The sequence below is a fragment of the Paroedura picta genome, chromosome 6 (genome assembly GCF_049243985.1).
Source record: "Paroedura picta isolate Pp20150507F chromosome 6, Ppicta_v3.0, whole genome shotgun sequence".
Lineage (NCBI taxonomy): Eukaryota > Metazoa > Chordata > Lepidosauria > Squamata > Gekkonidae > Paroedura > Paroedura picta.
In genome coordinates, this window is record NC_135374.1 from 65,785,316 (window position 1) to 65,800,507 (window position 15,192).

Here is a 15,192-nt window from a genome sequence, read left to right on the forward strand (position 1 = left end):
AGTACACAAAGCATGCACTTACTGTTCTGTTACCTTTAATAGGAGCAGAATACATGCTTACTTTTAATAAACCAACACATTTTTCCTGAATAGCTGTAATTTTGAAAAAAAATTCCCCCTCCAGAGACAGAGCAATAACAACTCCATTTTCTTCCATCATTGCATTTTGCCACACTATAAAAATCACATTTCCTCTGTAAGGCCTTAACAGAGGAACCCACACGAAACAGCCACTGCAATCCTAAACAGTGACCGATTCTGCATGGAGACACAAAACTCACACTGCCTCCTGCTTGCAAACGTGTGGTTGTCACACATATGCAAGCTTCCTGATGGGAGACCCCTTCCGCATTTTCTTGCCACCTTGTAGCAGCTTTTTGCCTCCCAACAAGGCAGCAAGGGAAAACAAATCAAACTTCTTTCCCCACCCCTCCTCAGCTTGTCACTCACAGCAAGCCACCAATCACAGCACAGTGTTTGTCTCAGGGACTCAAACTTCCATCCTATGAGAGCCCAGAAATTAATTTTTAAGTGCACTTCTGTGTTGTTATGCAGTAACACAATATTAAAGCATTTTTTATTTTAAAATTAACACTTCCGTGTTGCTATGAGAAATGCCACAATGACAAACATTCTCCTACCCTTTTGGGGATTCATGTTGTTTTGGTCTCTATGTTCTGGTAGATTTGTGAGAGGTTGGACATGATGAAGGTCCCCAAAGACTGATTGTGTGTAAAGAGTAAGGCTTAAATACAAAGAGCACAGACGCCTGGCTGATTATTATAATTATTTCGATTTATTCCTTGGCACTTCCTAATCAGCTTGTGGCGGGTTACAAAGTCTAATATAACCCCATTAAAAACCCCATTAAAAGACAAAAAAGATTCCAACATGGCGGAAACCTCCCCTCCCTTACTACAGGAGGAGTGAGGAAGGAGGGTGACAATGTATGACTCATACACCGAGGGGGGCAATGATCTACCTCACCCACCCCAGGCTCAACCATAAACCCGATGGAAGAGCTCTGTTTTGCAGGCCTTGTGGAATACTGAAAGCTCCCGCAGGGCCCATAGCCCACCCAGGAGCTCATTCCATCAGGTTGGGCCCTGGCCCTGGTTGAGGCTAGGTGCGCTTCCCTGGGGCTGGGAACGACCAGTAAGTTGTTGCCCGCAGAGCATAAAGCCCTGCAGGGAACATAGGGCAATAGGCAGTCCCTCATTGGGAGAGAGCTGCTTCATCATGCTCCTCCCCACCATTCCCTGTTCATTCCCCACTGCCAGAAAACACTAACGGGACTGTGTTTAGTCTGCCCAATCCCAAAAAGACCATGGACATTTAAGGGAACTTAGGCAAAGTAGCTTTGCGGTCCTGCAGCAATGCAGATCTTGCCATTTTTTTAAAACAAATTTTTGAGCAGGAAATGGAGAGGGGAGGGTGGGTGTGAGGGTAGGCAGGAACTGTCATGAATTTCTCCCTCCACACAGCCTTTCTCCTGGTTGCTCCCTGATGTGAAGCACAATAAGGTAAAGGTAAAGCTATCCCCTGTGCAAGCACCGGGTCATGTCTGACCCTTGGGGTGACGCCCTCTAGCGTTTTCATGGCAGACTCAATACGGGGTGGTTTGCCAGTGCCTTCCCCAGTCATTACCTTTTACCCCCAGAAAGCTGGGTACTCATTTTACCGATCTCGGAAGGATGGAAGGCTGAGTCAACCTTGAGCTGGCTGCTGGGATTGAACTCCCAGCCTCATGGGCAGAGTTTTCAGACTGCATGTCTGCTGCCTTATCACTCTGCACCACAAGAGGCTCATATTGTGTGAAGCACAACACTAAGTGGCAAATCCAGCTTTGGCGAGGCAAATCTGGCCAAAACTTGAGCCAGCCTCTGGACAGCCTTGAGTTGCTGATGACGTCATTTGGAAGCAACACTAAAACCCACCAGCAACCAGAGGCTGTCCAGGGCCAGATTCCTCATGCTGAATCGGTCAGTGTTTTATCCTTCTAACTCTACTGGGCAACTCTGTATTTGCCTTATGGGAGCCACCACCACCACCCCAGTAGTTGCAAAGGTTTCTACAAACTAAAGCAAAACATATTATTTTTTGCTTATTCATATCCTGTAATCATAATACACAGTTTAAAAGTTCATATTTATATCTAACTAATAAGAACAACTATTGTGACGACAGACTCTAGAAAATTGGGGCAATGTAGCCCTCAGGGAGGCCTGTAGGCAAAAGGGGAGACAACACCTCCTTGCCCACCCCGCACATGTGAGGTCAATGTTGGCCAGGCCTCCAGCTGCTGGCTGGCTGACTCCTGTTATGCAGCCACTCTTTCTAGTGTGATCCGGTCTCAGCTCTGGAGGATAAGTGAGGTGAGGAATGGCGCAGAGGCCCTGGAACCAAGACATCCTCCTTGCAGCCTGCTAGCTAGCTGGCCAGTCAACCAGATATGCACATTGTTGAGCAAAGCTGCAGTACTGTGCTGGGCCATGCCACCCTTCTGGCCACATAAGGTGGCAAGAAGAGGACCCCAGTTGGAGGGAGTGTAAGGATGCAGGGCAAGTAGGTGAGTGGGCGAGGCACTCTTTCTTGTGGCACAGTAGCTACTTAACAGACTCGGCTTCCTGCGTGGTGGCAGACACCACACGGGCCCCAGAGCTGAGGTGCCCTCCTCACAGCCAGCTAGTGAGCTGGCTGACCAATTAGGTATTCACATGATAGAGTGGGACTGCAGCACTGTAGTGGACCAGGCCAGCCACCCAGCCACTTAAGGCAACATTGCCTTTTTCCTGTTGGTGGAACACACACACACACACCCACACTCAGAGTCAGTCACCTGTTTTAACATGTGTGTCACTGGGGCTGCTACACAGCTTTTATTAGTTGGAAAGATTAAAGATTGGTTTGTACTTCTAAGTGACTTCAAAGTATTAATTCTGTAAGGCAACTCTAACAATATGAAATTGTCACCCAATACATAGCTTTGATTAAATGAAAATAGTCTAAAGGGACATTGCTTTCCTTATGAACTCACAGACTGGCTATGTGACATGGAGGAAAGAATCAAGGGAGTATTAAAGTTCAGTTTACAATATGATACTGTGACATTTTTACTGAAGACTTGGATAAAGGAGCACATAATGTCTTCTGACAATATAAGGAACTATATACTGTTTGGAGGAAAACACAAAATGGATTGATAACTCCCTAGACAATATCATTTCTAAGGTTTCTCAAATTACAACCAGAGTTCCATGAATTTTGTTTCCTGAGGTGTCAGTGTAACTCCCACAGATATCAGTTATTAGGTATTTATTTTGACCATATGTACCCCACTTTTCAGTCAAGGATGTTTGAAGTACTTTATAATTATATTTTTACAGTTGTTATAGAGATTTTAAAAATACTAGAAAGATGGTATAAGTAGTATTTCTGGTCCCCAAGAACCCTATACCAGAGGAATGCACAATAAACTTAAATTTTGGTAATAGTCCATCCTTCTTGCACAAAATATTCTGGTCACAAATAGCTCAGGGTTTGAACTTTTCTCATATACCTAAGTCAAATACAGGAGAATTCACCATGAACCCTGGGGAGGGAATTTCCTCATTCCCTTTCCTGCCCTTCCTTATTCCACCTCAGGCTTCCCCTTACTTCCTCCCTTAAGGACCTTCCTAAAATCTAGACCTGCCCCTGGTATTGGAGACCACATCACCTTTACTGATCCCACACCTGGCACAGTCCTAAGGGAATGCCATCTCCCTCAACAGTAGCTACACGGGCTAGCCAGCCTCACTCCACAGCACTGGTCTCTATCCATACCTGTCCAACCAGTCTTTGTGGGGCCTGTGACTCATCCACAGGGTTTGTCTGGATCCTTTCTCTGCCTCCAGCACTGGGGTGGCCTCACTCTCAGTCCCTTGCTCTTCACTCTGCCAACCAACACATGCAAGCCCTGGGGCTCCATATGGCTTTGTATGGTGCATGGCTTTGGATTCATCTCTTGATGGTGGAGTAGTATACAGAGATAAGAGGGAAATGGACATAATGTAAAAGCCTCTCCCTACTTCCCCCTTGGTATTCCTGGTTCTGTTGCTGTTGCCATCATGGAGCACACTGAGCAAAGGGGGAGGAGGCATGGCGAAGTTCCCAGGTTCAGTCCAGATATCTCCAGTTGAAAATAGATCAAGTAAGAGGTGATTGGGTAAAAAAAACCCTTGAGAGCCACTGCAAATCTGAAATAGATATTACAGAACTTGGAGAACCAATGGTCTGATTCAGTATGCCTGTCCATGTGTTGAAAGGGGAAACAGCCACTCCAGAAAGTTGCCAAGTAACACTGGCTGTAATTGCTTCTGGTGCTCAGATCTTCTGATCAAGGTGGAATGTGGTTCTTAGCTCATATTGGTGGTGAAGATATACACTGGCAGCTGGTGATGTTAAAGACTTCCCAAGTTTCCTGCTGTCCCAGACTTCTCTTTTCTGATGTTTCTAAGTGCCAAACTGTTGGCAGAGTTTGAACATGCAGAGATAGCAGAGCACCAGGCTGCTTAAATAATAAAATAGTTTTATTTCTTGTATTTTTTCCCAAATACTTTTATGCCATAAAAATACTAAGGGCAATTCCACACCCAATAAATATAGTGGAATACTTAACTTATGAAGATGCCATATTTTTGGCATTTTGCATGATGTCACCAACCTCCCATGTCCATCCAGCAAACCTCAAGCAACATCCGCCATTTTAAAGTGCTAGTTGGAGAATTGCATAAAGTGGATTCCCCAAGCTAAAAAGCATGAACTACAGGAGAGCAGCCAGCAAGCCATATGTTAAAGAAATATATGGAGGGAAAGAAGTGCTATCTCCACCCATAATGTCCCGCCCTCGCACCCGCCTCGCTCTCCCTTCTCCTGGGAATGGGTTTTTTGTTTGTTTCTTAGAGCAAACTGCCTGGAGCATTCAATCGTGCAGGCAAAGCAAAAAATAATTCCTCCCCAAAGTTGTCACACAAAGCATGCCTCTCTAAAGCCCCCCCCCCAAAAAAAATCAGGAACGAGATTAATGTTGTAAAGATTCCAGACTTGTGATTCCATAAGGGTTAGCATTATGAAAAGCACTATGCATCTATCATTAGATGCATAGGCATTTCAATTGAGAATTTTCACTTTAAAAAAAATTAGCTTGATTGACAGGCAGAAGTGTTTAAAGTGCATTGCGGGCGCTAGGTAAGGGAGGTAAAATACGCTAGGTAAAATACAGTGGGCGCTAGGTAAGGGAGCCCCCGGCAGCCGCGCGCAGCGTGGCTGCCGGGGGCTCCCTTACCTAGCGCCCGCTGTATTTTTATTACAGCGGCCTTGATTACTAGTTAATCAATAAAATGAATTGAACTAACATCCAAATAAAATGTCTGTATACATCTCTACTGCTTCTTCACCTGAATACCTATACCAGTGTTCCTCAAGGGGAGTATTTAGTACTGGCTTTTAAAAGCAGACTATAAAATCTCTAGCATAACACAAGTGGGGTGGGAGGTGACGGGCAAAATGCCTGCTGCAACTCTCACATTTTGGACAAATTCCAGAGAAATTTAGTAACTAATGACTAGGTCATATTCAAGTCAATAGAATTAAAATGACCAGTTAAATGCTTATTAGCCTAACTATGCAAACAGGCAAGCCTAACCCCATTAATTTCCATAAGTATAAGTAGGACTGTGCTATATACTCGCAACTCTATGCACATTTGTTGTTGTCAAACATTCAGTTGAGTGCGACTCTTGGTCGCACAGCTGTATGTATATTTACCTGAGAGTAAATTCTATTCAAATTAAAAGGAGCAAGAATCAGGCTACACATTCCATTTATTTCAATAGTATTTAGTCATGGCTTAATTCAGCAGATTATGACATTGTACTTTTGATTCTGCAACTGAGAACTCAGGAAATCAATGTCTTAAATCAAGTACAAAACATTCCAGTGGTTCCACACCTCCTGACATGCTATCTACTTCACAATGCCAGTATCTCAATTGTGTTGTTGTTAGGTGCGAAGTTGTGTCCGACCCATCATGACCCGATGGACAATGATCCTCCAGGCCTTCCTGTCCTCTACTATTCCCTGGAGTCTATTTAAATTTGCACCTACTGCTTCAGTGACTCCATCCAGCCACCTCATTCTCTGTCGTCCCCTTCTTCTTTTGCCCTTGATCGCTCCCAGCAATAGGCTCTTCTCCAGGGAGTCCTCATGAGGTGGCCAAAGTATTTAAGTATCATCTTCAGGATCTGGCCTTCTAAGGAGCAGTCCGGGCTGATATCCTCTAGGACTGACCGTTTTTTTTTTTTGCCTTGCAGTCCAAGGGACTCGCAAGAGTCTTCTCCAGCACCAGAGTTCAAAAGCCTCAATTCTTTGACGCTCGGCCTTCCTTATGGTCCAACTTTCACAGCCATACATTGCAACTGGGAACTGACTAGACGCAATTTTGTTGGCAGGGTGATGTCTCTGCTTTTTAGGATACTGTCTAGAGTTGCCATAGCTTTCCCCATCTGCAGTGATCTTGGAGCCCAGGAAAATAAAAACTGTCACCACCTCCATTTCTTCCCCATCTATTTGAGTTTCAAGCCAGCTTTTGCACTCTCCTCCTTCACCCACATCAACAGGCTCTTTAGTTCCTCTTCACTTTCTGCCATTAAAATGGTATCATCTGCATATCTGAGGTTGTTGATATTTCTCCCTGGAATCTTGATCCCAATTTGTGACTCATCTAACCCCGCCTTTCTCATAATGTGCTCCGCATAAGTTAAATAGGCCGAACTCCTTTCTCAATTTTGAACCAATCAGTGATTCCATAAACAGTTCTCACTGTTGCTTCTTGACCTGCATATAAGTTTCTCAAGAGACAAATAAGATGCTCTGGTATTCCCATCTCTTTAAGAACTTGCCACAATTTGTTGTGCTCCACACAATCAAAGGCTTTAGCATAGTCAATGAAGTAGAAGTACATGTTCTTCTGGAACTCCCTAGCTTTCTCCATGATCCAGCGTATGTTGGCAATTTGATCTCTAGTTCCTCTGCCTCTTTGAAATCCTGCCTGTACTCCTGGAAGTTCTCGGTCCACATATTGCTGGAGCCTAGCTTGTAGGATTTTGAGCATAACTTTGCTACCATGAGAAATGAGTCTGTTTCATCCTGCCTGTACTTCTGTACTTCTTGCAGGCATATAATCTTAATTATATGTCTGCAAAAATGTAAATTGATCAATGAAGAGTTAACCTTCTTTTCTATTTGGCCCATTAAAAGTACTGCATGTAAGGGGTATGCAAATACTGCCATTTTGAAAATAAAGAATAGATTTCTCCTGCCCTGGAGGTAGAATAAATGGTGAGAGATTTAAGTTGTAAGAAGATATGTTTAGCTTAAATAGCAGCCAAAACTGTAAAGCAAGTGGGCATTGGAAAATATTGCCTTGGGCAACTGTAACTTCTTTCATTAAACTGTTTAAGAAAAGACTGGCTAATTATCTTATAAGAATAATTTAATGCAGGATTGGCCCCAAATGGGTCATTTCATGGTCTGGTTTCTTCTTAGTGACTTCAGATTGATGAGACCTAATGAGGCTTGGGAATTGCTACAAACATTGCCTATGACTGTGGACCACCCAGGATTCTCCCAAACATTCTTTAAACAAAACCTGAGTCCAGCGGCACCTTTAAGACCAACAACGTTTTATTCAAGGTTTAAGCTTCTGCATGCACATGAAAGCTTATACCCAGAATTAAACTTTGTTGGACTTAAAGGCGCCACTGGACTCAGATTTAGTTCTGCTGCTTCAGATCACCTGAATCCATATTCTTTGAACAGTCCATTATGAATAGACAGCACTAATCTGGAGCCTATTGCTAACACCAAGAAGAGGCTGGGCATGAACCAGGGGCTTGGAAACTAAAGGGTAGCAGGCACAAAATCACCAGGTAAGGACACAACATAAAGGCAAAATGCTAGGACCCTCCAAGCTTCAACTCCTAAGATCCCTGGTTATAGCCCTCCATTCCCCAGCATTTCTGGGCTAAAATATCTCTACATGCAGAGAAATCATTTAGGGGCAAACCATTTTCACATGTATATCTTTGTAACAAAGGTTTGTTACAAAAGTTTCATTGGGGTATAACATTGAGTGATATAGCTAGCAATTATCTACCAGCATTTTTTCCACTAAAAATAATGTCCCAGTAAAAAGTTTTTTCCTCAGTAGGGTTCCAAATACATAACTGCAATCTATGTATGGTGTTTGTGCCTTGGTCACCTTGTTTAGGGAAACTGTAGGTGTACCAATGAGCATAGTGTGATTGTGAATGAGCTGTGCATAAACCAAACCAAATGGAAGCTTAGCTTTAAAAAAATCATGTTCTGTTTTAAATCAATTTTTTTTTTCTAATCTGATCTTGATTTCAAAATAAGTCTATGTTTGTGTGTCATTGACAATTGTTAGCTGAGAATTATGTCTCAAACTATTGCTGCAATGTCAGGAATCATGTAGCGGGGATATGGGCCTGGCAGATTGGATGGCACTATATCTGAGGAAGGATGGAAGGCTAAATCAACCTTGAGCCGGCTGCTGGGATTGAACTCCCAGCCTCCTGGTCAGTCTGAAAGCACTGACCAGGAGGCTGGGAGTTGGATCCCAGCAGCTGGCTCAAGGTTGACTCAGCCTTCCATCCTTCCGAGGTTGGTAAAATGAGTGCCCAGCTTGCTGGGGGGTAAACGGTAATGACTGGGGAAGGCACTGGCCAACCACCCAGTATTGAGTCTGCCATGAAAACGCTAGAGGGCGTCTGTCAGGAATTAGGCTGAGCCCAGCCTGCGGAGTCCCAAATAGAAGCACATCCAAAATTCAACAGCCAGTTGCAAATTTCCAAGAGAGCTTTATTAGACTAATTCCACAGAACGCTAAAGCATGCCAAGATCTTCCTAAGCAAAGATCTTGATAATAACAAAGTACAAGGGAACACGCGGGGCAGTTATAGAGCCCACCAAATAGGGGAGGGGGAGCCGAAGGTATTTCGGCGGGAGAGTGAGAAAGTTACAGAGGAAGGTTGGTTCCCAAGCTGCCAGATGGCCTGGAACCTTATTAAGCGGTTGGCACTTTGTTGAGACTTTGAGTTGTCTCCGCAAGGACACTTACAGTAAGATTGATACATTCGCATGGGGCCTCTCCCGCTGGGAAAGGGAAGGGAGGAAGAAGACCAGAGGACAGGTTTATTGCTTTATGGCCTTGGCCAGAGCCGGCCGGTGAGATCTAAAAAGTGTGAGAAACGAAGCACAGGGATGGCATGAATCGGGGTTCATGACAGCATCACCCCAAGGGTCAGGCATGACTCGGTGCTTGCACAGGGGATACCTTTACCTTTATATCTGAGGAAATCAAACATCGTTAACACTATTTTGCTCCCTTATATTTGGGAAACAGCCTCCTGGGAGAAGACTGTCCAGGGCCCTCTCGGTTCAGGTCCACCCTGATTGGACCTCCCTCTCCAGCTCCCACCCTCCCTCCTTGCCTGCTAGAAGGGTTGTGGCTGTGGCCTCCATTTGCGCCCAGGAGGAAAGAGACAGCAACAAGGCTTGGGGGCCCGCAAGTACGCTCCTGCTATGAGGGAGCTGTGGGGGGGAGGTTTGGAGCCTCCCTGCGGTCCGCAAAGCCCCGGCGCCACCTTGCAAAACACTGTCCCAAACAGGTAAGCTGAGTTGGGGGCCCTTGCCCATTCCCCTTCTGCCCTTTTCAAAGCCCATTTTTTAAAAACTAATTGAAATAATAAATAAATAAACAAACAAGACACCCTTATCACATTCCTGTAACATGGTCAATGTGTATACTGTACTATGTAAAACCAATACCAAATAAATAATTGCAGCCATCTGCAGAAAATTTGTTTTTAATTTAATTTTACATAGGAGGAAAGTTCTGTATTTATTATTTCTTAGATCTCCAGTACAATAAATCAGGAATCTTGTTCTACAAGCATATTTTGCACATCAGCATCTTTGTTATGTTGCAGTCTGCAGAGGACCCTAAAACATGTGCAGCTATCAAGAGCCCAGCCACTTTGGGGCCTTACTGAAAGAGGGAAGAAACTGTATTGCCAAAGCAGAGCTGCCTGAGACTGCCTTCAGCAATTATACCATATAAGTTCGGTAGATTCACATTCAGCCACATGTATCTCCTGAGTGAAGCCAAGCCCCACAAATGCACAAAACAACTGTCAGCACTGGAACATGCAGACAAAGCAATCTTCCCAGTTCTTGACTACTCTGACTCAGCCAAGTACTCCATAGAAACAACAGCTCACTTTGCATAATTAACCTAGATTTCACTGTCTCCATGCACTGTACGCATTGTGCCATTTGGCCTGAAGTGCCTTTGACAAAGCAGTGTCTGCTCAATTAGACTTGTATGCACTGTCACCTTTTGTCACATTTCATTTCATGCTTTGCCCCATGTTGTACTTTCTTTGTCTCATGCTGTTCTTTCCACATTTGTGGTATGCAGAGAGAGAGAGAGAGAGAGAGAGAGAGAGAGAGAGAGAGAGAGAGAGAGAGAGAGAGAGAGAGAACATGCTGAAATAATTAAGGGTCAAGAGAAAGAACAAGAAACAAACAGCAGACTGGAACACTCATAAGTAGATTGGCTTCTGGATAGGTGTATCTTGGATTTGAAGAAATAGATGCATCCTGGACATCAAAGTATCCCAATTACCTTCCATTTTCATTTACAAGATTATTACTTACATCTGCATTCATTCTCTTTTAATCTATATTTGTAGAGACTCTACTTCCACTTTCTTCCTGGATATAGTTTATGTAATTTCTGAAAACAGTGGTCTGAAATGGCTCCTTTGCTGATTCAGATATTGACAAGGATGCAAGCCATAATGGGAAAAGATGACAGGGAATATGACATAATTGAGAACTAGTAAGTGAATTGTGGAGGGTAACATTTCTAAAATCTACAGTGTATGCTTATGTTCCCCTCCAAAGAATGTTGTGGTTGAAGTTTTCTGGATGGAGATAGCAAAAAAATTATCCACAGTACAGTACATTCAGTACTGCAAAACTATTGAGTATTTATAGACAGACTAAGCATTAGTAAACAGAATTTGCAGTTTGCAGACTCTCCTGACTGCCAACGAAACTGCTCCTCCACTCCAAGCCCTGCCCCCAATCTGAGGTTGCTTCCAGTGTGTGAAGTGGGAAGACTTGTAGATGCTGAATACCTCATCTATGCCTTAGCTTGCTCACTTCTAAGTGCTATCTACTATTGTTAGGCAGATCATGTCTCAAATTTTCAAGCAAAATATCTCATTTTCAGATTTTTAGTAGCTGGGAGGGGTAAATTATGTCCTCAAAAATATCAATCACCAACCTCTTGAATTCAAACAATTAGAAGCTGTTTGCTTTCGCAGCAAAGGTAGCCAGTTCATGTAGAAAAATAATACTGTTCATCTGTTATTTGTTTTCAGAATCAATGTAAGGAACTAGTATTTAGAAAAGGGTATGCTTCATCTACAAAGAAAAATGCCCTGTAGAGTCAATTCAATAGCAAATATAATAGTAATATCAATAAGCCCTGACCTAGATAGCCCAAGTTAGTCTGATCTAGATTTAGGAAGCTAAGCAAGGTCAGCCCTGGGCAGTATTTGGATGGGAGACCTCCAAGGAGTACCAGGATCATGACATGGAGCCAGGCAATGGCAAACCACCTCTGAATGTCTCTTACCTTGAAAACCCTATGGGGTTACCATAAGTCAGCTGTGACTTGACAGCACTTGCCACTACCACCAAAACCACTAAGACAAAGTAAAGATAACAAATGATCAAAAAGAGGCACATGGCATCTTAAACACTTATATGGCATACAAACCTTAACCTCCCTTCCGAAACCCCAGTTACCACCACCCAAAAAAGCAATAGCAGGGATCAAAGGGCCATGGCTCAGTGGTAAAGCTTTGCATGCAAAAAGACCCAGGTCCAGTCCCTGGCATCTCCAGTTAAAAGGGTGACTTGCTATGAAAGTAGGTGGTGAGGTAATGAGAAATACCGTGAGACTTTGGACAGCTACTGTGAGCCAAAGTAGACAAGACTGATCTTGGCAGAGTCTGCACTTACTTTGTTTATTCCATTGTCAATCCTGTTGAATTCAGATCGCTTTGAACTTTGAACTCTTCCCCCCCTCCCCATTGAAACAGGAAAGTCTTCTGCATTTGGTTAGGGAGGCTCAGAAGAGGGGGGAGGCAAATGGAGACTCTTTCTTTGTTTTCTTGAGGGGGGGGGAGGATCCAAGAAGTCAGAGGAGGGAGGAAAAAATCCTTTCTTTTCTTAAAGGTGGGGGGGGGGACGAAGAAGGCACAAAAACAAATCCAAGACCAACAGAAGTTGAGAGAACTTAGGGGCTTCTCCTTTAAGGCTTCTCCTTGTCACATGACCACCTGTAGCCAATCATGGGTCCTCTACCACGGAGGAGAGCTCAGATTCAAAACAATGCGATTGTCTGAATATATTCAGGCTTAAAAGCACAGGAAGATATCGCACAATAAAGGTAGGGTCACTCCGGATCAATCCTTCTTGCTGCAGAAGGAAAATTTAAATCGCCCCAAATCCAAACGGAAATCGCATTCTGTGTAGAGGGCAGGGACTGAATCGACCTGGGGTTGGAATAAAAGCTCCGTGCAGTTTACACCCTTGATAGACCAATCTACAGAAGCTTCCTGTATTCATATATTATATGACTATTGTGGACAAAATGGCATAGAGCTGCTGGTTAGGTGAAATGACCCCCCTCCATCTTCCATTAGTTGAGGAAGTTGGTAATCTGCCCACTGTTTTGCCCCATTATACCTCCTCTCAATGCAGCCAGTTCATGCTGTGTAGTCCCTTGTACATTAGCAACCCCCCAAGTTCAGCACTCCTTTTGCAGGCATTATGAAGGCTTCTGGGGAAGACAATCCGCTACTGTGAACATGTGGGATCCAAACCTTAGGCTCAGAGCCTATGCAGCAGAAGCAGAGCTGAATTGCATAAATGGTGACTTTGTCAACTGCTCCCCCTCACCACAGATCTTCTATTCCGTCTGGAATTATGTATTGCTGAAGCCCCAGAAATAATAGGGAGTTACAGTTAGGTGCAATTGTAGATGGAAAGGGGATATCACCCCAAAATGCTGTTTTCCTCTCTTCTGCTAGTGGAAAGATTGCCTACTGTTTAGTCAGCAGACCCTGTTTATGCACTTTGCTTGATTTGATAATAACCAGAGTAATCTATCTCAAAGCTAGTTTTTAAAAAAAAAAAAATCTATTATAAATTGTACATTTTTGATCTTCATTGATTTACTAGATCCTTTCTCTCACCCTAATTACTTCTGCTTAAATTAAATACCTATGTTTGGAATCAATATCATTTGAACATATATATTCCTGTAGTTAAGCTACCAGAAATTTATATGTGAAAAATCATTAATGCACTGAAAGAATGGAAAGTAAAAGCTTTCCATGCAATAAATAGGCTGATTAAAGAAATGCAATCTGTTATGTGCCCTCTTCCCTGTATGCTGCTTAGGTATGCAAGTGTTGTCCTTAGGGCCAACCACAGCTCAGACTGAGGCTCTCTTATTCACTGTTATCTTCGAAAGTACAGATATAAGATCACTCTGCATGCAAGCACAAGCAGGCTGTTGCAACGGAACAATGGACTTGTTTCTTAAACCCAATCCCTTCCTTTTATTAAAAATAGATATGATAAAATTAGGGACTCTAGATAGATCAAAGGAATCCCAAATGCATTTTATGTTGCAGGCTGCTATCCAAAAATATGGTTAGCTCAACCACCAAAGATGATATCTTTTCCAATTTAATAATCGTTTGATTCATGTAGCAGTCTCAGATGGCAAAAAAAAAAAAAAGGCTAATCCACTCATTCGGTAAATCTCATCTTTTCACACAATATTTAGTTTGGGGTCAGAACAAAATTGAGCTTCAGCAGTTTTTAGTCCACTGGAATTAATACTAGCAGAAATGTTACATAAGTAGGACAGTTCAAAGGGAAAAGGCAAACGTAGCAGAGAGTGGGGAAGATTTACAATAGTACAAGAATTCCGTGTAGAATGGCAATTAAAACCAGGTACATGTTTAAATTAGAGCACTGACAGCAACTAAAACTTTTATAATGGTGTTTTGAATCTCCACCTGTCCCAATTTATATACTATGAATATGCATATACTGGAAAAGTGGGAGGAGAGCTGACCCAGCACTAGCCCAGTAAGCACAGCACATTTAGGCATTTGGTGACATCAGTACAATATTCCAACAATTAGTTCCACTGCTATCTTTGCTGTGTTTCACTAAACCAATGGTTCAAGGCAGCCTTTTTAACCTTCATCCATTCAATAGTGCAGAACAGAAATTGCTGTGCACATTGCCAGATGTGTGCTTCCCCATGAGACACTGCTGATTCTACCACCACAACTACCACACATCATTCTGTCTTTCTTCTGGTCACCTTATTTCTTCTTACTAACTGTTCTGTGAAAAATTTAATACTAGGTTTGCACATCAAGAAATTTTGTGTGAGATACCAATGTGCAGTAATTTGAATTAGTTGTATAATTAGTTGTATAATTTTGTTGTATAATTGAATTAGTTGTATAATTTTAAACATTTTTATTTATTTATAATTTGATTTCTAGATCACTGCTCCCAGCAAACTGGCTCCCAGCAGTTTAAACATATATATAAAACATCGCACATAAAGTCTTATAAGAATAAAATCTCCAAATCTTACTCCAATAAAATAAAATAAACATAACAATAGAATACAATAAGACACAATAAGACCAGATGACGGTGTAACTGAAAGATCTCCCCAGCCTCCAATACAGTCAGTTAGGTGGGCTGGAGTGACTAGAGGCATGTATACAGCAGGGTAGTTCTGTATGTCTAGTACCCAAGAACCAGTGTGTGTGTGGGGGGGGAGAGTTTGACATTCCCCGGTACTCATCGCGCCAGCCTCAACCAGGATGAAGAAGAAGAAGAAGAAGAAGAAGAAGAAGAAGAAGAAGAAGAAGAAGAAGAAGAAGAAGTTATTAAATACTGCTTTTCTCAGAGAGCCCTAATATCACTGCTCGGTCAGAACAGTTTTATCAGTGC